A 26,039-nucleotide genomic window follows, 5' to 3' on the forward strand; every position below is an offset into this window, starting at 1 on the left:
CAATTTCATAAGTAGGAGCAAGTTCTACCAAGTGTCTATCTTCAAAATCTTCAACGGTACTAACATGACTGAAAAATTCTTCTATATTGTTTCTCCCAATTATAGACCCGCGTCCCACCGGTATGTCTTTTGTGGTAAAATTAAAAGGAAACATGTTGAAATAAGTAAAGTAAATGCAAGTAACTAATTTTTTTGTGTTTTTAATATGGAGTGCAAGACAGTAAATAAAGTAAAAAACTAGCAACTAATTTTTTTGTGTTTTGATATAATGCAGCAAACAAAGTAGTAAATAAAATAAAGCAAGACAAAAACAAAGTAAAGAGATTGAGAAGTGGAGACTCCCCTTGCAGCGTGTCTTGATCTCCCCGGCAACGGCGCCAGAAATTTAGCTTGATGACGCGTAAAGCACACGCCCGTTGGGAACCCCAAGTGGAAGGTGTGATGCGTACATCAGCAAGTTTCCCTCAGTAAGAAACCAAGGTTTATCGAACCAGTAGGAGCCAAGAAGCACGTTGAAGGTTGATGGCGGCGGGATGTAGTGCGGCGCAACACCAGAGATTCCGGCGCCAACGTGGAACCTGCACAACACAACCAAAGTACTTTGCCCCAACGAAACAGTGAGGTTGTCAATCTCACCGGCTTGCTGTAACAAAGGATTAACCGTATTGTGTGGAAGATGATTGTTTGCAGAGAAAATAGTAAAACAAGTATTGCAGCAGATTTGTATTTCAGTATTAAAGAATGGACCGGGGTCCACAGTTCACTAGAGGTGTCTCTCCCATAAGATAAAAGCATGTTGGGTGAACAAATTACAGTCGGGTTTGTATTTCAGTATTAAAGAATGGACCGGGGTCCACAGTTCACTAGAGGTGTCTCTCCCATAAGATAAAAGCATGTTGGGTGAACAAATTACAGTCGGGCAATTGACAAATAGAGAGGGCATAACAATGCACATACATGTCATGATAAATATAGTGAGATTTAATTGGGCATTACGACAAAGTACATAGACCGCCATCCAACTGCATCTATGCCTAAAAAGTCCACCTTCAGGTTATCGTCCGAACCCCTTCCAGTATTAAGTTGCAAAGCAACAGACAATTGCATTAAGTATGGTGCGTAATGTAATCAATAACTACATCCTCGAACATAGCATCAATGTTTTATCCCTAGTGGCAACAGCACAACACAACCTTAGGGGTTTCTGTCACTCCCCCAGGTGTCAATGCAGGCATGAACCCACTATCGAGTATAAATACTCCCTCTTGGAGTTACTAGCTTCAACTTGGCCAGAGCCTCTACTAATAACGGAGAGCATGCAAGATCATAAACAACACATAGGTAATAACTTGATAATTAACATAACATGGTATTCTCTATCCATCGGATCCCGACAAACACAACATATAGCATTACAGATAGATGATCTTGATCATGTTAGGCAGCTCACAAGATCCAACAATGAAGCACAATGAGGAGAAGACAACCATCTAGCTACTGCTATGGACCCATAGTCCAGGGGTGAACTACTCACTCATCACTCCGGAGGCGACCATGGCGGTGTAGAGTCCTCCGGGAGATGAATCCCCTCTCCAGCAGGGTGCCGGAGGAGATCTCCAGAATCCCCCGAGATGGGATCGGCGGCGGCGGCGTCTCTGGAAGGTTTTCCGTATCGTGGTTTTTCGCCTCAGGGTTTTCGCGACGGAGGCTTTAAGTAGGCGGAAGGGCAGAGTCGGGGGGCTGACGAGGGTCCCACGCCACAGGGCGGCGCGGGCCCCTCCTTGGCCGCGCCGCCTTGTGGTGGTGGCCCCTCGTGGCCCCACTTCGTATGCTCTTCAGTCTTCTGGAAGGTTCGTGGCAAAATAGGACCCTGGGACTTGATTTCGTCCAATTCCGAGAATATTTCGTTACTAGGATTTCTGAAACCAAAAACAGCAGAAAACAGCAACTGGCACTTCGGCATCTTGTTAATAGGTTAGTTCCAGAAAATGCACGAATATGACATAAAGTGTGCATATAACATGTAGGAATCATCAATAATGTGGCATGGAACATAAGAAATTATCGATACGTTGGAGACGTATCACTGCTCGGCACCTCCGTCGGCGGCAAGGGCGGCGAGGCGACGGCGCGGTCGCCGCCGGCATGGCTGCGGCGCGCGATCGACACGGAGGAAGCGTGGGCGCAGCTGCAGTTCGTGGTGCCGATGGTCGTCACCAACATGTTCTACTACGCCGTCCCGCTCGTCTCCGTGATGTTCTCCGGCCACCTCGGCGTCATCCACCTCGCCGGCGCCACGCTCGGCAACTCCTGGGCCACCGTGATAATTTCTTATAGTTATTGCTGCTGCGTCGAGGCATGATCGACGATGCAGCTATCGCAGCTCCCACGTGCCGGTCGTATGCATCTCTTCTTGCCCTTGCACAATTATTGACAGACCCTTATGCTAATTAATATCATTGGTATTTTGGAAATAAGAACGGTAATCATTGCAAGTTCCTACTTCCTCCGTTTAGAAATAAGTTTCTGCTCCAACCACAAGCTCTGCCAGATTTGGTCCAGACAGTACATTTATTTCCACTGCTGCGTCTACTCACGACGACCCACGTTTCGGCCGTATGCACTTTCCCGTTGCACAATTATTGACTAGTCGATCGTAGTGAGAATTAACATAGGCGTATACCTGGTCAAAATTTGGATGTGGTACTATCATGCACTAATAACATATTAATTAGTTTACAGATTCATCTTACCTTAAAAGTGTGATGTTATGGTAGTAATATATTTAGTTATCACAACCATTTAATGGCATGACATATCATTAAAGTTTCTACTCTCTGCTTAAAAAAGATGTTTAATTTTATATACCTTCGTATCTGGATAAAGTTGAGTATTTTTTTTATGAACGTGAGAGTAGCTGGTATTGCATGATTGTATGTTAATACTATACCTTAGTTACTCCAAAGTTTTCAATGGATGCGAATCCGTCCCCGATCTCGGATATTTTCGATGGTGTGCTAGATGGTGTAGTTGACCTTAACGGCGCAGTTGCTATTAATTTACACGATAATATATATTATTTATTTTCCACGTCTCCGGTGGATCTGGTGGAGTTTGGTGTCACTTTCCCGTTCCATCGATTTGACGGTAGTAGGAATATTTGAGCAGCCTTAAGGGTAGGTCGAACGTAACATGAAATATATGTTTTTCCATGGAATTTTAGAAAATTATAAAAAAAAGGTTGGGTTACCTAGTATTACCTCCTTTTTCATCGCTTATATAGGCGCGCGGCGTCGATCGCTGGCCACCGTAGTGCTAGGGCCGAGTCTGGTCGTTGGATCGTATCCACACTCTACGCACACCATTGCTTCTTCTTCTGCTCGATCTTCTTACGACCAGAGAAACCGACGACAAAGCAGTCGCTTTTTTCGCGAACGTGAACACTTGAGTAGGTAAACGTCTAGCTCGCCTTGTCCTGCAGAAGAAAAACACAGCACGTACTCTGCGCGCGTGGTTGGACTATATTTGCGGCTGCATGCGACTTAAATGCGAACTGATGGACGGGGCGCATCTCCCTGCCTGCCAAGGAGAAGCAGACGACTGAGTTAACTACACACTCCACTCCATTCATATATTTAAGACAGATCTCCAGTGGTACACGGGTGTTCGTCTCCCTTCACTTCTTCCACGTTTTCTCGCACCTCCAAGCCAGAATTTCACATATTTTTACACAGACCTGATATAAGATACAAGATGGATCCGTCAAAGCCATGACAATCTGACGAAACATCATTAGTTAGGGACTTTTTTATTCAAGACAAGATGATTTCCTGAGATTTTTTTCGAACTGGGTCCTTAAAAAAATAAACTGTGTAGATCCGAATCATTAGTAAAAGTTTTTTAGGAATTTCTTTGCACTCTGTTTTGGGGGAACAAATTATCCGCTTAGACCTTTTGGTATAATTTAATTGCCTGTCTTGTAGTGTCAAACACTCTTTCCAGTTTCCAGTGTTGGCTGGCTCACTTTGCCTAGCTTCTCTGTGGGCTACGCGTGTGTGCGGTCTCGGGACCGGCGTGGAAGCCGGAGCGGCGGCTCCGGAAACTCATCTGCATTATGGTGTTGTCTCTGGTCGCTTGGGTGCGGAGGCGTCGACACGGCTGGTGCGCGATCTCGGGATCGGCGTGGACGCCGGAGCGGCGGCTCCGGGGCTTCGACATTGTGTTGCTTGCGTGGCCTTCGTCGTCGTGTTGGCTCCGACCGCGTGGGTGGTAGAGCCGATGACCTCGTTGGGGCGCGGTCTTGGGACCGGTGTCGGTGAGTTGCGGGGGTTCGCATGTCGGAGCGGCGGATCCGGATTCAGTTGTCATGCTCTTGGGTGTCATCTTTTGCCGCTTGAGCAGAAGAGAGTTGGACTCGTGTGTGCGCGATCTCGGGACCGGTGTGTTGTTCGGTTTTCGGCTAATTTTCCTTATTAACTAGTCATTTTCCCTCTTCTTTATGAAAAGGCAGTGCTGCCGATTGCTCCAAAGAAACACACTTTTTCTAGCAAATTTATAAAGTTTGACTATGACCAAGACTAATATGCACTGCATTTTAACCTAGTCCTAGAGGGCAACCAACTTTAGGAAAGCTTGTTGTAAAGTACTCCCTTCAATCTTTTTTAACTGGCTAAGATTTAGTATAATTTTGTACTTAATCTGAGTCAATTAAGGAGTGTACCAAGGACATCTGGATTCTGGATATGGGTTCAGCACTGCGTTGTGCATTGACTCTTAGCACTTCGGGCATCTCCAGCGGGCCAACGCATTTTGGACGTCCAAAATGTCCGCGTGCGTCCGTTTGCGTCGGCCTGCGGACGCGAAAATGGTCATGCGTTCGTTTGCGTTGGGGGTGGCTTCAGCGGGCCGACGCATTTTCGGCGCGGGCCATTTTAGGTTCAGAAATTTCAGAAAACAGGTTAAACAATCAAATTGCATGAAATTATAGCCTCAAATTGGCACAAATTGAGGTCTCAAATAAGTTCATCATATTTTGCACATGGTACGGCGCAAAATGGAGTCCAAAAGGGGCACAACATGGCCAGAACAGCAAATCTAGTCCAAAAGGAGGCCATGGTGCTTGGCATTGGCGCAGCAGATCAGGCGTCGCGCGCGCGGATTTCGGCGCGCTTCTTCATGAACCAGGCCCTGGTGTCGTCGTCCATGCTGCTCAAGTCGGCTAGCATGATCCTCGTGTCCTCTGCACGGGTCTTAGCCTCGGCGTCCATCCTCCTGGCCTCGGCGTCACGCAACTTAGCCTCGGCGTCTGCCTTTTTGGCATCAATGTCCATCCTTTGGACCTCAACGACCTCTTTGGTGAGGTTGAGGTAGATGGCAGATGCTGCCTCTTTTTCCAGATGCTTCTTCTCGTCCCTTTTATCCATGACGGCTTGATTCTCGACCATCATCTTCTCCAAGGTCTGCGCGAACGCAAGGGCTGCTGCCTCCTGGGCTAGATCGCTGGCGCCTGTCTACTTTGATTTTTCGCGCGGGGAATGGCCACTGGCGGGAATGTTATCGGCCTCCCTGCCACTGACGCGCGGGTCCTACGTAACTTTCGGCGGACCCTCGGCGCGACCGCGTAGCGTCCGCGGAGACGCAAACCTGTCGCATATTTGTGCCAGGTTTGCATCGCCGTAGACGGCCCGGTCACTTTACGTTGCCCCGCTGGAGCATGGACACGACGCATTTTTTGACCCCGCGGAGATGCCCTTACTCTACGTATATTAGAGTATTATAGAGACAACCACCCAATACATTATCTATTTAGAGTTATATCTAAGTCAGCTTGCATTTCTTGGCTAATTCTTGCATGAGATGGCTAGCTATGCCCTTTATATCGGTATTTTTTTTAGAGTGAATTCCACTTTTTACCCTATGGTTGGGCATTTGTGACACATATTACCCCATTTAATGCAACTTTTACAAAAATATCCCATCTAGGAGTCTTTAAACATGGTTTTACCCCAATTTAGCATTTTGTTTGTTTTTGTTAGATAGGATGGGTGTATTTCGTCGATGTGGTGCGATAAAATGTGTAAATATCGGAGGCCCTCATCTACGATTATGTCCAGACTTCTCTTATCCAATTGTTCCATTCCTCGTCCCCGTATTGATATTTTTGAAAGTAGGTAATCACCTCATAGCTTGCCCAATGAATGCGCACCAGAAATTGAGGATCCAAATATTTTAAAATGCATAATCTAGATGATTTCTTATTCAACGGGGCAATTAGTGTCACAACTGCAAAACTACAGGGTAAAAAGTGGAATTCATTCTTTTTTTTATTTGGCCTACTTTATTTTGCGGAGTACTTCTTATTTATTTCGACCCCGTTATGGAAGAGTGGAAGTTCTTCTACTACTATCCTAATAATTAAAGGACATGTACAACGGTAGACGCCTAGTTAGGTGCTTAGGTGAGAAAAAACCCACAAAATCGGATTATCACCTTAAGAGCCCCCGCTCTCAACGCAGATCGCTTATATGGGTCCCTAGCAACAACATACCCGCGACTTCTCCTATTTCTCCTGTTTCCCCCCAGCCACGCATACCCGCGCGACCCATCCACCTCAGGAAAACGTGTGAAAGGACACGGATGTCACCTAGAGGGGGGGGGGGTGAATAGGCGGTTTAAAACTTTTACGAGATGGGCTTAACAAATGCGGAATAAAACTAGCGTTTACTTTGTCAAGCCCAAAGCCTATATGCTATGGTTCACCTATGTGCACCAACAACTTATGCTAAGCAATACAAGCAACTATGTGATAGCAAGATATATAACTTCAAGCACGATGGCTATCACAGAGTAAAGTGCATAAGTAAAGAGCTCGGGTATAGAGATAACCGAGGCACGCGGGAGACGATGATTTAACCCGAAGTTCACACTCTTGCTAATCTCCGTTGGAGAGGTGCGGTGGCTTAGTGCTCCCAAACGCCACAAGAGGCCTCACCTTGAGGTGTGGTTGCTCGATGCACACCAACGCCACAAAGGCCTCACCCCAAGATGCAGTACTCACACCACACACCGAACGCCACGAAGGCGCCTCACCTTATTCTCCGGTGACCCTCGCCACAAAGGCCTAGGTCACGGTTCCACTAAGGGATTTCCTTCGAGGCGGAAACCGGGCCTTACACAAAGCTTGGGGCACGCATCCACAACTTAATTGGAGGCTCCCAAGAAATCGCCACAAAGGCCTAGAATCCGTCTAGGGTTCCAATAACCCAAGAGTAACAACCTTCTTGCTTTCACTTCCACGAATCACCATGGAGAACTCAAACCGATGCACCAAATGCAATGGCAAGTCCCTCACTCTCAAATTCCACCAAAGCTACAAAAGCTATTGGGGGAATAAGAGAGGAAGAACAAAGGAATTCACAAAGAACACCAAGATCAAGATCTAGAGGGTTCCACTCACAAAGAGATAGATTTGATTGGCAGGAATGTAGATCTAGATCTCCTCTTCCTTTTCCCTCAAAAGGATTCAAAAATCATTGGAGGAGTAGAGGGATATGGCAAGCTCTCAAGGTCAACAATGGTGGAGAACAAAAGGAGGAGGAAGAAGTGGGGAGAGAGAGGAGGAAGAAGGCCTTAAATAGGGGTCTCAGATTTCTGCCCGTTGCGGCCAAAATCGCGACTGGCCGGCAGTGCCGGCCTAGAGCCACCGGCAGTGCCGGGGTGCTCTCGGCGGCAATGCCGGGGTGCTCCCGGTGGCAGTGCCGGCCTCCCTGTTTTTACCCAAACACCCAATACGAAAACCTTAAGAACTTTTGCATCCGGACTCCGATTTCGATGATCTTGGGCTCGTTGAAATCACAACAATGAGCTCTACAACAATATGCATAGAAACATCATAGTCCAGCAAAGGAGGATATAAACAAATGAATAAAGGTTTTACCTATCTATAAAAGACAAACCGGTAAAACCTCCAATATGGAAAATGCAACAACTTGAGTTAGGAAACTCGGATTTAGGTGAAACCAATTTTGTTGGAAAGAGGGCGACAAGAGCTACCCAACAAAAATATGGAAACTAGAGGGGGGTGATTTTCTTTTATTTTTAGAGGTGCAACACCTCAACATGAGAAACCGAGAAAATCACCAAACTCGAAAACGCAACAAGTGATCTATGCGAAATCCGTTTTCGATGAACTAGAGCTTGTCATGAGAATAAGCACAAGCTCTAAAACACCATATGGATAAGATCCAAATAATCAACCAAGAAAGATGATGCAAGGATGCAAAGGTTTGAGCTCTCTCCGAACGATACGATCGAGTTACTCACTCGAGAGCCCTCTTGATAGTACGGCAACTAAACTATAAACCGGTCTCCAACTACACCATGAGACCGGTGAGAAAGAAACCCTATCAAGAGAAAACCTTAATCTTGCGTATTTCACTTGAGCTCGATGATAACGGTCTTGACCGCAACAAGATGGAACGCCTTTCTTGATTGTGCTTGCTTGACGAAGTCTTGTGGATTGCTCCCCCATAATCCATCATGGGAGACCTTTTGCTTCGCTGCATCTTCTCATATCCATGATCACCATATGGATGGCAAGATTCAAGCAAAGGATCTCTTCGAGATGGCTCATCTTGAACTTGCACTTCATTTCTTCATTCTTCATCTTGTTGATGTCTTGAAGTTAAATTTGAGGGCTCACTTCATCTTCATCTTCAAGACATACTTGACACTTGATCTTCTTCATTTGATTCTTATTGCAATCTTGAAGCCAACATATGGTTTAAGCATTGCCTATGGACAACTCCTATAAATATAACTCAATGCAAACATAGTCCATATGGATTGTCATTAATTACCAAAACCACACATGGGGGCTCCATGCACTTTCAATCTCCCCCATTTTGGTAATTGATGACAATCTCTTTGAGAGGGTTTATATAAGGAATTTAAGTAACAAACATGTTGAATACATAGAGCAAACTCCCCCATAATATATGCATGTGTGAATGAACTTGAATTTCATTGCATACATTGGCATTCAAAGCCTAGTGGAGTTTCCTCTAAATATTCAACTATGCAAAGCAACAAGATGCAATGCAAGAAAGGCACATGCTTAACCACAAAGCAAAGACATAACCAAATTCCCTTAAGCCACTACTAGAAAAAGGCCTAGCCGTAAGATAGGAGATAGTGGCGCACCATGAAGTCCGTGCGCCACTACTACTTAGGAGTGGCACACCAGAAAGTGGTGGGCCACTGTTACAAATGTAGTAGTGGTGCACCTAATATGTGGTGCGCCATCACTAAATACCGACAGGAGCACAGCTCCTTCCCCAACCTAGTAGTGGCGCACTGAGTCGTGGTGCGCCACTGCTAGGAGGTGGCCAGGGCCCCTTTAGAAATGAGGGCTTCAGCAATGGCGCACTGCCGCGGTGCACCACTACTAGCTATGGCGCACCACCATAAAGGTGTGCCACTGCTAAGTTCGGCAGAGTCGTGGGGTGCTGGTACCAGGTGAGCAGTGGCGCACCACATAGCAGTGCGCCATTGCTATGTCACCCTCGCAATGGCGCACTGCTATGTGGTGCGCCACTGCTAACCTGGGACCACATTTCCTGCTTTTCCCCTCCCCCACATGTGGCCACCCACTCTCCCCAAACACTCTTGCACCACCACCTCCCACCAAATCTGGATCTGGTCGTGTTGCCCCTCCTCCCCACCTCATTTTCACCTCTTCAATCACCCAAATTAAGTTGGTAAACTTAATTTTCTTGATAGCTAAGTAAGGGTGAAGCTTTCTAGCTCAATACCCTACTCAATCTCAACTTTTTTCCTCATCCAACACTCTCGGTCTCGCCGTATCAGTAACTTTGTTGGTTTTATGCTTTGTACGTGACCGGTTCCGATCGTCTTGCACACGTGTGTGTGCATATATGTTATGCGAAGCTCCACATGTGTTGTGCATGCGCGAAGCGTCGCGTGCATGTGTGTGTTGTATGCGAAGCCTCCACATGTGTTGTATATGCGAAGCCTCCACACATGTGTTGCATGTTTTTGTTTGCAGGGATTTGAAATGCGATCGAGTTGCCAATATTTTGCCGAAACGTTGATTCATTTCCGTTTCGGCGAATAATGGGCATACTACGCATATACATATGTCCTATTTTTAGGGAAGGTCATGCCAAAATTTTCTTTTGGTCTACTAAGATATCCATTTTCTCTATACCCGCAGGCGACCATGGTCCGCATGATGAGCGAAGGCGTTGTGGGTAGGTTTTTGAAATCCTCGACGGCCGAGATGATTAAAAATAACCAAACGGAGATAAGATGTCCGTGTCGAAGATGCAAGCTGACGAGCCTTATGGACCCTAAAGCCGATATGGTGCGGGACCACCTTCTCGTGCGTGGTTTCATGGATGGCTATCGGTGGGAAGGCGATGAAGATGATTATGAATTTGTCCATGGGATTTCAAGAAATAAGGAAGGAGGTGAGCACCATGTAGAAAATCCCGGACATGATCAGGATGTAGAAGATCCCGGACATGATCAGAATGTAGAAGATCCCGGAGATGATCATGATCACAATGTAGGAGATCCTGGACCTGATGATGAGGAAGATCAAGATGGAGGTCATCATGACGATCATGAAGTTGAAGACGATGGACCATCGTCGATGGACTGGGTGCAGGACCCTTATCTTCAAGAGCTGCTTCTCAAGCAGACGAGTAACGCAAGAGCTGCCGCCCGAGAGAAAGCCAAGATGGATCAACTGGAGGTAGACGCGGTTACTCCATTGTATGAAGGATGCAGGCCGGAGGATACCTGCCTGAAAGTAACGCTCATGGCTCTGGAGATGAAGGTAAAGCACAAAATGACCGACACATCCTTCAACGACAACATGTCATTCTGGCACGAACGTCTTCCGAAAGGTAACACGTGTCCGACTAGTATCGAGGAGGCCAAGAAAATCATGTGTCCTCTGGATTTACCGCACGTGAAATACCATGAGTGCTTGAAAGATTGCATCATTTATCGGGACGAGCACGCGGAGTCTACCATATGTCCGGAGTGCGGCGTCAGTCGGTACAAGAAGGGGAAGAAAGCTCCTCGGAAGGTGGTGTGGTACTTTCCGATCACTCCTCGTCTGCAGCGGTATTTCGCGGACCCTAAGCAAGCAAAGCTAATGCGCTGGCACGCGGAGATGAGGAAGCGAGAAGATGACACAGATGATTCGGAGAAAAAGAAAAAGGATAGGATGTTGAGACAACCTTCGGATGCTAGCCAGTGGAATGCGTTGAACCTCGAGTACCCAGAATTTGGGGACAATCCTAGGAACATAAGGCTGGGCGCAAGCACCGATGGAGTCAATCCGTTTGGCAGCCAGAGCAGCACGCATAGCACCTGGCCCATGTTTGTGTGGATGTACAACCTCCCCCCTGGTTGTGCATGAAGAGGAAGTACATTCAAATGAGTATGCTAATTGAAGGGCTGAAACAACCAGGGAACGACATCAATCTGTATATGGGGCTTCTAAAAGAGGAGCTAGCCACGCTATGGGACGCGCCTGCCAATACGTGGGCCACCGCCGCGGAAGAATATTTCCCTATGAGAGCCGCGCTGCTCACGACGGTGCACGACTTTCTCGGTTACGGATATGTCGCGGGGCAGGTGGTCCACGGATTCAATGCATGCGTCAGGTGCATGGATGACACAACGTACCGCCAGCTAGATAGAGATCCCGGGTCCTCGAAAACGGTGTTCATGGGACATCGAAGGTGGCTTCGCGACGACGACCCATGGAGGAAACGCAAGGATCTGTTCGATGGTCAAGACGAACCCCGAAGACGGCCACGTACGAGAAGCGAGCAAATAGACAAGCTATTGAAAAATTGGAAAGAGTGCCCACCGCCGGGAAAGAAGCGAAAGGCGCCGGAGGTCTGTTTTCTGGGACTTGCCGTACTGGAAGATCCTCCGTGTGCCTCACAGCCTTGATGTCATGCACATCACGAAGAACGTGTGCGAGAGTCTGCTTGGTACCCTCCTCAACATGCCAGAGAGGACCAAAGATGGGCCAAAAGCAAGGTACGACTTGCTATCAATTGGGATCATGGAGGAGCTTCACGCTGGACGCCCTAATGATGATGATGATGATGACGATGATGAGGCGGAGGACACGCAAAGTCATCGCAAGGGCAAAAAGGCCAAGAAGATCGAATATTACTGCCCCCCACCCCCCCCCCCCCCCCGTGTGCTTCACTCTAAGTCAGAAGGAGATCGAGCAGTTTTTCGACTGTCTCCTAGGAGTAAAACTTCCTTACGGTTACGCGGGGAAGATAAGCAGGTACCTAGACAAAGCGAAGCAGAGGTTCAACGGGATGAAGTCTCACGACTGTCACGTGCTGATGACGCAGATACTTCCGGTTGTAATCCGTGGGATCATGGACGCGCACGTCCCTGAAACGCTTTTTGGCCTATGCAACTTTTTCGACGTCATCTCTCGGAAGTCTGTTGGCGTGAGGCAACTCAGAAGGCTACAGGAAGAGATCGTGGTGATACTGTGCGAGCTTGAGATGTACTTCCCGCCCGCATTCTTCGACGTTATGGTGCATCTGCTGGTACATATCGTGGAGGATATCATCCAACTGGGGCCGACATTCCTGCACAGCATGTTGCCGTTCGAAAAGATGAATGGTGTCATCAAAGGGTACGTTCGCAACAGGGCACATCCAGACGGAAGCATAGCCAAGGGCTTTCTAACCGAAGAGTGCATCTCCTTCTGCACGAGTTATCTAGAAATCGAGAACCCCGTTGGTCTGCCCGTAAACAGGCACCTCGGGAAGCTCGCTGGATGGGGTCACCGCGAGGGTAGCCGCGAAATGCATGTCGACTTTGATGACCCACAAGTATAGGGGATCACAACAGTCTTCGCGGGAAGTAAAACCCAATTTATTGATTCGACACAAGGGGAGACAAAGAATACTTGAAAGCCTTAACAGCGGAGTTGTCAATTCAGCTGCACCTGGAAACAGACTTGCTCGCAAGAGTTTATCAGTAGTAACAGTTTTATAGCAGTAGCAGTAGCGAAATAACAGTAGCAGAGTAACAAAGACAGCAGTAGTGATTATAGTAAACAGCAGGATTAAAATACTGTAGGCACAGGGACGGATTAACGGGCGTTGCATGGATGAGAGAAACTCATGTAACAATCAAAGCAAGGGCATTTGCAGATAATAATAAAACGGTATCCAAGTACTAATCAATCAATAGGCATGTGTTCCATATTTAGTCGTACGTGCTCGCAATGAGAAACTTGCACAACATCTTTTGTCCTACCAGCCGGTGGCAGCCGGGCCTCAAGGGAATCTACTGGATATTAAGGTACTCCTTTTAATAGAGTACCGGAGCAAAGCATTAACACTCCGTGAACACATGTGATCCTCACATCACTACCATCCCCTCCGGTTGTCCCGATTTCTGTCACTTCGGGGCCATTGGTTCCGGACAGCGACATGTGTATACAACTTGCAGGTAAGATCATAAACAACGAATATCTTCATGAATCAATAACATGTTCAGATCTGAGATCATGGCACTCGGGCCCTAGTGACAAGCATTAAGCATAACAAGTTGCAACAATATCATAAAAGTAACATCTACGGATACTAGGCACTATGCCCTAACAATCTTATGACTATTACATGACCAATCTCATCCAATCCCTACCATCCCCTTCAGCCTACAGCGGGGGAATTACTCACACATGGATGGGGGAAACATGGCTGGTCGATGGAGAGGCGTCGGTGGTGATGATGGCGATGATCTCCTCCAATTCCCCGTCCCGGCGGAGTGCCAGAACGGAGACTTCTGGCTCCCGAGACGGAGTTTCGCGATGTGGCGGCGTTCTGGAGGGTTTCTGGCGACTTCGACTTCTCTCCGTGCGTTTTTAGGTCGAGGACGTTAAGTAGTCCGAAGGAGGGCGTCGGGGGCCAGCCGAGGCCGCCACACACTAGGGCCGCGCGGGCCCCTCCTGGGCCGCGCCGGCCTAGTGTGTGGGGCCCTCGTGCCCCCACATGGCTTGCCCTTCTGGCTCCGTCAGTATTCTGGTAAAATAGGACCTTCTGCATAAATTCCGAGGATTTTCCTGAAAGTTGGATTTCTGCACAAAAACGAGACACTAGAGCAATTCTGCTGAAAACAGCGTTAGTCCGTGTTAGTTGCATCCAAAATACACAAATTAGAGGCAAAACAATAGCAAAAGTGTTCGGGAAAGTAGATACGTTTTGGACGTATCAACTCCCCCCAAGATTAGCTTATTGCTTGTCCTCAAGCAATTCAGTTAACAACTGAGCGATAAAAGAACTTTCACGAACACATTTGCTCATATGATGTAAATATTCTCATGATATGGCAAGTACTTAAGCAATTCATAATAAGATACATGCAAATAAAATCATCTAATAGCTATATCAATCATGGAAAAGGTACCAAGAAATTAATAATAAGCATCATGAATCATGTCTATTAGCAGGATTGCAATGTTCATAAAAGGATATGATAAAGTGGTATCTCGCTTGCCCGTATTTGTACAGCAAAACATAAATGCCCAGGCACCTTTGAAGTTCATGGAAAGACTAGAAGTAGAGACTATCAAAGATAAAAGCATCAAAGTTATACCACAATCAATCATATTTTGAGACAAGCATATTACACTAAGAATGACAGTTGTGCTCTCAAGAAAGTACTCAAAGAAAGGATGGAGACTCAATGTAAAAGTAAAAGATTGACCCTTCGCTGAGGGAAGTAGGGATTAACATGTGCTAGAGCTTTTCATTTTTATAAAGACAGAAGTAAAATGGTTTTGAGAGGTGTTTGTTGTTGTCAACGAATGGTAATGGGTACTCTAACTACCTCATCGACCGGACTTTCAAGAGCGGCTCCCATGAAATTTTATTTTTGGGTGGCACTCCTTCCAACCTTGCTTTCACAAACCATGGCTAACCGAATCCTCGGGTGCCTGCCAGCAATCTCATACCATGAAGGAGTGCCTTTTTATTTTAGTTTTATTTAGATGACACTCCTCCCCACCTTTGCTTTCTCAAGCCATGGCTAACCGAATCCTCGGGTGCCGACCAACAATCACATACCATGGAGGAGTGTCTATTTGTAAATTTATGAAGGTTAATTAATTGGGGCTGGGAATCCCGATGCCAGCTCTTTTTACAAAATTATTGGATAAGCGGATGTGCCACTAGTCCATTGGTGAAAGTCCGTCCGGAGTAAATGACAAGATCGAAAGGTAAACACCACATACTTCCTCATGAGCTATAAAACATTAACACAAATTGAGAAGCTTTTTGAAGGTTTTAAAGGTAGCACATGAGAATTTACTTGGAATGGTTTGAAATGCCATGCATAGGTATTTATGGTGGACGCTCTGGAATAACTTGGTTTTCAGGGGTTTGGAAGCACGAGCAGCGTTCCCGCTCAGTACAAGTGAAGGCTAGCAATAGACTGGGAAGCGACAATCAAGAGAGCAGTAACTGTCATAATCATGCTTGCGGCAAAATAAATTAACAGAGGCATAAAGGTGATACAAGAACTCTGAGGCAAAATAAATCATCAAGGCTTAATTGACTTTTGTTCAGTCATATGCATGCGTAAGCATGTGCCAAGTCGATTCAAGTGAATTATTCAGAGGAGGATACCACAATGTCATATCTATCTATGAATAAAGCAATGCAAGCAAATATTTATGACATGCTACTCATATTAATAAATTGGAGCTAATCATGAGAGATTGTGAGCTACTAGACTTTCTTAATTAACATACACCTCACATGAACCAACTAAGCATGCTCACATGGATAAGTATATGTACAAAAATGAAAACAAATAGAGTTCATACCAGCCTCTCACCGCAATCAGATTGTCGTAGATCGTCATTATTGCCTTTTCACTTGTGTAGCTTGAATAATATGGAATGAAAACCACGCTCCAGCCACCGAAGACCATTGAACTCATAAAGAACTTTACAAAACCAAAGAAGAACAGCAAATATTTTTGGTGTTTTCGAATTTGGAAACAAGATCAAAAGGAAACAAGCAAACAAAACAAAATCTTTTTGGATTTTCTTATAGCAAACTAGCAATAGAAAATTAAGTAAAATGAAAGCAAGAAACCAAAATAACAAATGGTAAAGAGAAACAACAGAAATATTTTTGGTCTTTTTGTGTTTTAGGAAAGAAACAAAACAAAAACAAGAGAATGAAAACTAGAAGAAACACAGAAAAGCAGGATGGCAGAAATCTGCCAAAACCTGACAGCAGTACAGAAATCGATTTTTACAAAAATCTTCCGTTGCTCAGATCGAAAAGTGTTCAACTAATTAAAGTTAGATAACAACCTGGGGAACATGCAAAAAAATTGGCAACTCAAAATAACATTCTGGCTGTGCGCACGAATTTTTCTAGTAACAGTCCAGAATCTGTTTTCAGGCAGCACTTCCCCAAATATCATCTCCCTCTCATTAGAAAACCACTCAAAGAAACTAAACAAGTATGTACAAGTATCCAGCAACCATAATATGCAAAGAATGAGTGATGCCGGTATACCTCCCCCCAAGCTTAGGCTTTTGCCTAAGTGGAGATCAACCCCAGCGAGGGTCAGGGTTCCACGCCGGCGAATCGTACATGGCGTGATCATAATAAGGTTCTTGTGCAGAAGAATAACGCGGAGGCTCCGTATAACCGTATCGTCGATGCGAGGAGCTCGTTGCATCGGATGATGAGTCGAGATGTTCCTCGGCTTCCTCCGCGCCGCCTCTTGCCTGGTGGCCATCTCCCTCTAAGTATGCATTCAGTTCACCTTCTGTGACTGACCAATTATTCCTGGAATCAAAGTTAAACAGAACAGGTGCAGGCAATCGTACTAACTTTTCAATTTTCTTAGTTGTTCTCCAAGTTTTCTTATAAAATGTTATCTTGTAAAACAGGTTACTCAAGTTAGATGAGTCAGAAACAAATTCATGTTTAATCATAGAGACTATATCAAGTTTTTCTACGGAAAGTTGAATATCAAGATGGTGAGGTTCTACACCATGCATAGCTAATAAACGAGAGGAGATAAGACCTCCACAATTCCGCCCTTCTCACGGTTAGTGGCAAGTCTAGAGGCTATCAAAGCACCCAAATTATAGGTCTTATTACCTTGCAATGCAGCAGCTAGAAAGGCTAAATCCTGGATAGATAATTTACTTCCATTCTTTCTAGCTAGAACGCACTTGGTGATGAAATAAGTAAAGTAACGAATAGCTGGGAATTGAATGCTACTAATTTTACCACCGTCCTCTGAGAAGCTTCTTCCATGACAAATCATCTTGTAGAGATTCAAGAGCTCTTGCGGCGATCCCCTCATCTTCTCGCACGATCCCCATTGCGGCACTCTAATTGCTGCACAAAAATCATTGAATGGCAAGTTGACAGTTTTATTATAAATTTTGTACTGAACCATGGGGTTAGATCACGACCAATTGAATTTAAAATCCTGCACTACAGACATAGTCAGTTTTGCATATTGGCATGGTTCACCATCAACGAAATCATCCAACCCTGCACGAGAGATTAGACTTTGAGTATCTTGCAAGATTCCTGCACTCCTCATAAAATCCACGCACGGGTAATAAGTGGGGTATACTCCTTCTTCGTGGTGAACTCTCATAACCTGTTGCACCTCCAATTCTTGTTGGTTGAGTTGGTGCCTACTCCCTTCCATTTTCTGAAATTTTTCAACAATCATTATAAAATTTGATTTGGTGACATATAATTGAGGGAAACTACCATAAGGACTTGCTAGAGTACTAAACATGCATCAAAACTGATTTCTACCACTTAGAACAAGCATGCAAGCTCACTAAACATGTTACCTACAGCAGCAAAATATTCAAGATATACTCCACCAAACAAAATTCTACTTGGATAATCGGAGGAGTCACATACCGGAGAGAAAATGTGCCAAATTTCAGACAGAAATCTGGGCTGAGCAAAGAGATCGAGAAATCTGGAGCTCTTGAGCAAAAACACGAGTGAGAAGAACCTGGTGCGAGTTTTTTCGGGAGAGAGAAGAGAGTGGGAGGAAGAGATGCTGAAGCGGGGCAAAGGGGGACCCACACACCAGGGTGGCGCGCCCCCCTTGCTGGCCGCGCCGGCCTGTGGGGTGCCACCCTGGGGTGCCCCACTGGTCATCCCCAGGTACTCCCAGGTGCCTCGTCGAAAAATAGGACCAACAGTATAATTTTTGTGAATTTTTGAAAACTTTGAAAAATGCACATTTCTGGGTATTAAGTTTATTATTACTGGCCAGGAAAATTTTTGAAACCTCTAACTAACTAAGGAACTTTGCAAAACAAAAGTGCTACAGCAGGTAGAACAAGTGGAGGAAGAAAGAGATGTTGTTTACCTCCTCTATGCATATAAAAAGTATTTGTTAACAAGGTTGATCAAGTCTTGCCACCAAATAAATTTTACATAGCATAAGAAGAAATAAACCTCAAATCAATCATGTTACCTTGAATTGTATTGATATGGATCCAATCACAAGAGTTCGATATTCTTCTTTAGGCTCATATATAGGAAAATCGATAGTTCCAACTTTGATAGTTCTCACATTAGAAATAGTATTAACTCCACATACTCTATCAATCTTCTTGGGGAAATAGACAGTATGTTCCTTGTCATCAACATTAAAAGTGACTTTTCCTTTATTGCAATCAATAACAGCCCCTGCGGTATTAAGAAAGGGTCTCCCAAGAATAATGGACATATTATCATCTTCAGGCATTTCCAACACAACAAAATCAGTTAATATCAAGCAGTTTTGAGTAACTTGAACAGGAACATCCTCACATACACCAACAGGAATAGCAGTAGATTTATCAGCCATTTGCAAAGATATATCAGTAGGTATCAACTTATCTAAGTAAAGTCTCTTATAAAGAGAGAAAGGCATAACACTAACACCCGCTCCCAAATCACATAGAGCAGTTCTAACATAATTATTCTTAATTGAACAAGGAATAGTTGGTATACCTGGGTCGCCAAGCTTCTTTGGAACCTTACCATTAAAAGAGTAATTAGCAAGCTGTTATCACCAGAATTTGACCGGATCAGAGGTGGGCCGCGATGGAAGATGGGCTTGAAGAATATACATGGAAAAAATACATGAATCGGCCTTATATGCAAAGTTTGGGCTAGTTTGCTCGTGTATCTGTAATATAGTAGGATATGTGTCGGTTAAGATAGAGTTTGGCTCGTGCCCGGTTGGGATTATTCCCACGTTAGAAAGTCTATGGACTATAAATATGTATCTAGGGTTTATGAAATAAACAACAATCACGTTCACAACAAACACAAACCAGGCGCATCGCCACCCCTTGTTTCGAGGGTTTCTTCCGGGTAAGCATCATGCTGCCTAGATCGCATCTTGCGATCTAGGCAGTATACGTTTATTCGTCTACCTTGTGTTACTCGTGCTGAAGCGTTGTTGATGGCGAGTAGCACTACTTATCTTAGGTGTTTTGGGGCTTGCATTGATGCTTTTCTTATGCATATTTGCTTAGCAATGCCGTCCCTCGACACCTAGCTGCCCTTACACCTATCTGGGTGTAAGGGCATCATCTTGCTTGTTCGTTGCTTAGTAGATCCGATCTGTTATAGTTACTCCTTGTTCTTCAAGGATTAGTTTAATATCTGCATGATTAGGCCTTATGCTGGGGTTGGATGATCCGGTAGTGCGTTAGGTGTTGTTTACCGTTCCTATAAGGGATGTTCAGGGAATTGACGTAATGTTGGTTTTTAGGCCTCTTCTAGGGATAGTTTTCATCATCTTTCGTATCTGCTAGGCCCAACTACGCGTAGGACGTTCCGGTTATGCGGTGAAAACCCTAAACTGTCGTAGATTGGTTTAGCTTTGTTTTGATCAAGCAGGATCCCCATGTCATTGCAAATCCAACGTGAACCATGGGGCGATCGGCTCTTTGAGCCGATCCACAGAGCAACCTGAGAGCCGATAGGGCTCGTATTTAATGTTTACGTGTCTACCATGCAGGAGAATAATCGAAGCAATCTAACACCTTCCTGATCGGGTCTAGGTCAGGTGGCACGCCCTTGCAACCGCCAGGACGTGTGCAGGAAACTTGTGGGACGACGCGAGGTGCCAGGGTCCACTAAGCGGCCTTGGGAGCCTCCCGGCTCTTCGTGTTGCTTAACCACTGCTCGCCGGTGAGTTTTGGCAGGCAACACATTCTGGCACGCCCGGTGGGACCATCTTCTACAACATCCACGCCAACGCCTGCATCCAAGATGGCGGACAAACCGATCAAGTACGAGGATCTCCCTGCAGAACATAAGAAGAAATACGGTGAGCTGAAGGCCATCTGTGAAGCCGAACTCATCGGCTCCTTTGAGAAGACCCGTTCGCACGGCATCAGGGTCAAAGGAGACACACGCCCGTTTCCTGGCGTCAACATGGTGGATCTTAGCCACTCCATAAGGCGCGAGCCAGGGTTCTCTTTTAATGTCAACATGGCAGGGCTTGTGAGCCGCCATGGCAAAGATAAAGCAGAGAGCAGCCACTCCCGTGGCAAGGATAAAGAGGAGGCCGATCCACGCGACCGGCCCCATGATGATGATAGACGGTACCTAACCGAGGAGGAAGTGAGAAGCGTGCGGTATCAACGTCCACTCTCCGCGCATCTCCTTAACAAATATGAACAGCAGTATGACCGACGTCGGCGCTACGACGTAGATGATGAGAGATATCGTCGGTCTGATGTAGAGGACAGGAGGTATCGTCGACATGATAGAAACAACAACGGGTACGAGCGTCACGCTAGAGGGAGGTCAAGGGAGCAAGATGACATGGATAGGCATTGGGACTGTCCTTTCTTTAAACATTGCTGGGACTCAGGAATGAGCCGATTGCCAACAATCGAGAACTGCCCAGAATGCAGATAGCAAAGGAAGAGAACAAACGAGGGTTCAGTGTTCGAGCGTCTAGGGCCTCTCCCACCTCAGAACAAACGAGCTGAGTCATCTCAAGAAGAAGACTTTGAGGAGTCAGATGGTGAAGAAGATAGGTATCACCGGCCAAGGTGGTGCCCTGATGGACTCAGCCATTCTCAGAAGCGTAGGGTGCAGCGGCTACGAAACCTGGAGGAAGCCGAGGCACAGTACCTGTACACGTTGAGAAAAGCACGGCCCGATCTGGCCGTGAAAATTCAGCAAAAGTTGGAGACGAAGGCGCGCCCGCCAAAGAAAGTGTGGCGCCCTATGCAAACGAAAGCCGATGCCGAGGCATCGGCTGATACAAACATAGTGTCCATGATACCGTCAGAGATTTATGGTCCAAGACATGGCGAGCATACCTCGAGCGAGTCACGTAGCCATAATAAAGGACCAAGAAGTTGTAAACCCTCATTGAGCATTGCAATGAAAAAGGAGGCCGATTCTAGCAATCGGCCAACATTGTCCCCAACATATGCTTTGCCTGTGTTCAGCATTGACCTAGCAGGAGATGGAAAGCTGGGGTATGGGTTTACATCAGCTGACGAGCTAGAAGAGATTGATATTGGTCCTGGGGATAAGCCACGACCAACCTTTATCAGCAAAAAGTTAGATCCGCATCTGAGGGGTCTGATGATAGCCTTGTTGAAAGAGTACCCAGATTGTTTTGCATGGGATTATACGGAGATGCCTGGGTTAGACAGGAGCATCATTGAGCATCGGCTCCCCCTGAGGAAAGGATTTCGGCCGTTCCAGCAGCGAGCGCGACAGATGAAGGCTGAAATCTTGGTAGAAGTCAAGAAGGAGATCCAGAAGATGTTGGACGCCGGATTCATCAGGCCATGCAGGTACGCTGAATGGATTTCCAATGTTGTACCTGTGGAGAAAAAGGATGGTCGATGGCGCGTTGCCATAGATTTTCGGAACCTCAACAGTGCCACTCCAAAGGATGAATATCCGATGCCAGTAGCGGAGACCCTGATCAATGCAGCTGCTGGTCACAAAATTTTAAGCTTCATGGATGGCAATGCCGGCTACAACCAAATTTTCATGGCTCCAGAAGATATACATAAGACTGCATTCAGAGTGCCAGGCTCGGTGGGCTTGTTTGAATATGTAGTCATGACGTTTGGGCTGAAGAATGCCGGCGCCACATATCAAAGAGCCATGAATTACATCTTTCATGATTTAATCGGCAAATTGGTAGAAATTTACATCGACGACGTGGTGGTAAAGTCTGTTTCAACGAGCGGACACTTAGAAGATTTGCGACACGTCCTGGACCGAACGAGGAAGTTCGGACTAAGAATGAATCCAAAAAAGTGTGCCTTTGGTGTAACGGCCGGTCAGTTCCTGGGTTTCTTGGTTCATGAACGTGGAATTGAGATCGGCCTGAAAAGTCAAGAGGCAGTGCGAACGATGAAGCCACCCACCACGAAGAAGGAGCTCCAATGTCTCATCAGCAAAATTAATTTCGTCAGAAGGTCCATCTCCAACTTGTCAGGATGAATTGAGCCGTTCATGGGATTGGTTAAGATCAAGTCTGATGAGGAGTTTCGCTGGGGGGCAGAGCAACAATAGGCATTTGACGATATTAAGAAGTATCTAACAAAGCCACTGATACGTCTCCGACGTATCGATAATTTCTTGTGTTCCATGCCACATTATTGATGATTTCTACATGTTATATGCACACTTTATGTCATATTCGTGCATTTTCTGGAACTAACCTGTTAACAAGATGCCGAAGTGCCAGTTCCTGTTTTCTGCTGTTTTTGGTTTCAGAAATCCTAGTAACGAAATATTCTCGGAATTGGACGAAATCAACGCCCAGGTTCCTATTTTGCCCGGAAGCATCCAGAACACCCGAGAGTCGCCAGAGGGGGTCCACACAGGCCCCAGACGACAGGGTGGCACGGCCAGGGCCTGGGCCGCGCCCCCCTATGGTGTCGTCGCCCCTTCGACCTTCTGACGCCGCCTCTTCGCCTATATAAAGGTCCCAGACCTAAAACCTCGAGACGGAAAAGCCACGGTATGAGAAACCTTCCAGAGCCGCCGCCATCGCGAAGCCAAGATCTGGGGGATAGGAGTCTCTGTTCCGGCACGCCGCCGGGGCGGGGAAGTGCCCCCGGAAGGCTTCTCCATCAACACCACCGCCATCTTCATCAACGCTGCTGTCTCCCATGAGGAGGGAGTAGTTCTCCATCAAGGCTCGGGGCTGTACCGGTAGCTATGTGGTTAATCTCTCTCCTATGTACTTCAATACAATAATCTCATGAGCTGCCTTACATGATTGAGATTCATATGATGATGCTTGTAATCTAGATGTCATTATGCTAGTCAAGTGGGTTTTACTTATGTGATCTCCGGAGACTCCTTGTCCCACGTGTGTAAAGGTGACACTGTGTGCACCGTGTGGGTCTCTTAGGCTATATTTCACAGAATACTTATTCACTGTTATGAATGGCATAGTGAAGTGCTTATTTATATCTCTTTATGATTGCAATGTGTTTTGTATCACAATTTATCCATGTGCTACTCTAGTGATGTTATTAAAGTAGTTTAATCCTCCTGCACGGTGTAATGGTGACAGTGTGTGCATCCGTGTTAGTACTTGGCGTATGCTATGATCATGATCTCTTGTAGATTGTGAAGTTAACTATTGCTATGATAGTATTGATGTGATCTATTCCTCCTACATAGTGTGAAGGTGACAGTGTGCATGCTGTGTTAGTACTTGGTTTAGTCGTGTTGATCTTTCATGCACTATAAGGTTATTTAAATATGAACATTGAATTGTGGAGCTTGTTAACTCCGGCATTGAGGGTTCGTGTAATCCTACGCAATGTGTTCATCATCCAACAAGAGTGTAGAGTATGCATTTATCTATTCTGTTATGTGATCAAAGTTGAGAGTGTCCACTAGTGAAAGTCTATTCCCTAGGCCTTGTTCCTAAATACTGCTATCGCTGCTTGTTTACTGTTTTACTGCATTACTACTGCTACCATATTACCACCATCAACCACACGCTAGCAAGCTATTTTCTGGCGCCATTACTACTGCTCATATTCATTCATACCACCTGTATTTCACTATCTCTTCGCCGAACTAGTGCACCTATTAGGTGTGTTGGGGACACAAGAGACTTCTTGCTTTGTGGTTGCAGGGTTGCATGAGAGGGATATCTTTGACCTCTTCCTCCCTGAGTTCGATAAACCTTGGGTGATCCACTTAAGGGAAAACTGCTGCTGTTCTACAAACCTCTGCTCTTGGAGGCCCAACACTGTCTACAAGAATAGAAGCTCCCGTAGACATCAGCCACCTGTGTTAGTTCCGCCGCAGCAAGACAGGCCGTTCTACATTTACTTATCAGTGGCTGACACGTCCATCGCATCAGTGGTGGTGCAGGTTTATGATGGTCTGGAAAAAGTGGTTTTCTACCTCAGCAGAAGGATGTTGGATGCAGAAACAAGGTACCCTGAAATTGAGAAGTTATGCCTCTGTCTATTTTTTACCTGCACCAAGATCCAGCACATCCTGCTGTCCGCAGAAATCATCGTCATATGCAAATCGGATGTCATCAAGCATATGTTGTCGGCTCCTGTATTAAAAGGCCGACTTGGCAAATGGATGTTTGCATTATCGGAATTTGAGATCCGGTATCAACCTGCGAAAGCAGTTAAGGGACAAGCGTTAGCCGATCTTATAGCTGAAAGAATAAACACGGACGTATCAGCACTATCTGTGCGTACATGGGCCATGTTCTTCGATGGATCGGTCTGTGAAAATGGTTGCGGCATCGGCGTGCTACTTGTGTCGCCTCGGGGGGCAACATATTCCTTCTCCATCATGTTGTCTATCCCCTTGCACCAACAATGTTGCTGAGTATGAAGCGATCTGCAAGGGAATGGAGTTGCTCTTGGAAGCTGGGGCAGAAGCAGTGGAGATCTTTGGGGACTCCAAATTGGTGATCTCTCAACTCACAGAGGAATATAAGTGCGAGAGCGAGTCACTCTTCCCATTATGGATACAATGCCGTGAGCTGATGGCACAATTCAGGTATATAAGCTTCAATTGGATCCCAAGGTCGCAAAATACTGAGGAAAACGACCTCGCACAGACGGCGTCAGGATACAAGGATGTAGCAGATGGAGCCGATTTTCAGGTGCAGTTCATGGAACCATATGATTGGAGAGCCGATATCTTCAATTACTTGAAAGATCTGGCTCGGGGGGCACCTAAACGGGTAAGATACAGGGCCATGAAGTACGTACTGATTGGCGATGACATGTTCTACAGAACATTGGAAGGATTACTTCTCAAATGTTTGGGTCCAGCCGAGTCCAATCGGCTCTTGCACGAGGTGTATGAAGGTGCTTGTGGAACTCACCAGTCGGCTCATAAGATGAAGTGGCTGATTAGGCGCTCGGGATTTTATTGGCCCACCATGCTTGAAGATTGTTTCCAGTATTATAAAGGGTGTCAAGCATGTCAGAAGTTTGGGAGCATTCAGATGGTACCCGCATCAGCAATGAATCCTATCATCAAACCTTGGCCATTCCGAGGTTGGGGTATGGATATGATCGGCAAAATTCATCCTGCGTGAAGCAAAGGCCATGAATGGGTTCTGGCCATTACAGATTACTTCACTAAATGGGTGGAGGCGGTCCCTATGAAGGCAGTCGCATCGAAAGATGTTATCAGTTTCGTGTTGGAACATGTCATTCATAGATTCGGGATTCCCCAGACTATTACGACCGATGGAGGTTTGGTCTTCGTTTCGAAAGAGATGAAAAAGTTCTGTGACGACATGGGGATCAAGTTAATCCGATCGTCTCCATATTATGCTCAAGCAAACGGGCAGGCTGAAGCGTCCAACAAGAGCTTGATCAAGCTGATTAAGAGGAAAATCGACGAGCACCCTAAACGATGGCATGAGGTGCTGTCAGAGGCGTTGTGGGCTTACCGCATGTCGTGTCA

The 26,039-nt window shown here is 46.0% G+C and overlaps 1 protein-coding gene across 1 annotated transcript in view; it reads left to right on the forward strand.

Moving 5' to 3' along the window:
* Positions 1-3,483: 3,483 nt before the first annotated feature.
* Positions 3,484-26,039, forward strand: part of LOC127303029 (protein DETOXIFICATION 19) — a 112,454-nt gene continuing 89,898 nt past the window's right edge. Inside the window, exon 1 of the mRNA XM_051333777.2 lies at positions 3,484-3,608. The gene's annotated coding sequence lies outside the window, so the exon portion shown is untranslated. The remainder of the gene's footprint in view (positions 3,609-26,039) is intronic.

This window comes from Lolium perenne, chromosome 5, assembly GCF_019359855.2.
Source record: "Lolium perenne isolate Kyuss_39 chromosome 5, Kyuss_2.0, whole genome shotgun sequence".
Taxonomy (NCBI): Eukaryota; Viridiplantae; Streptophyta; class Magnoliopsida; order Poales; family Poaceae; genus Lolium; species Lolium perenne.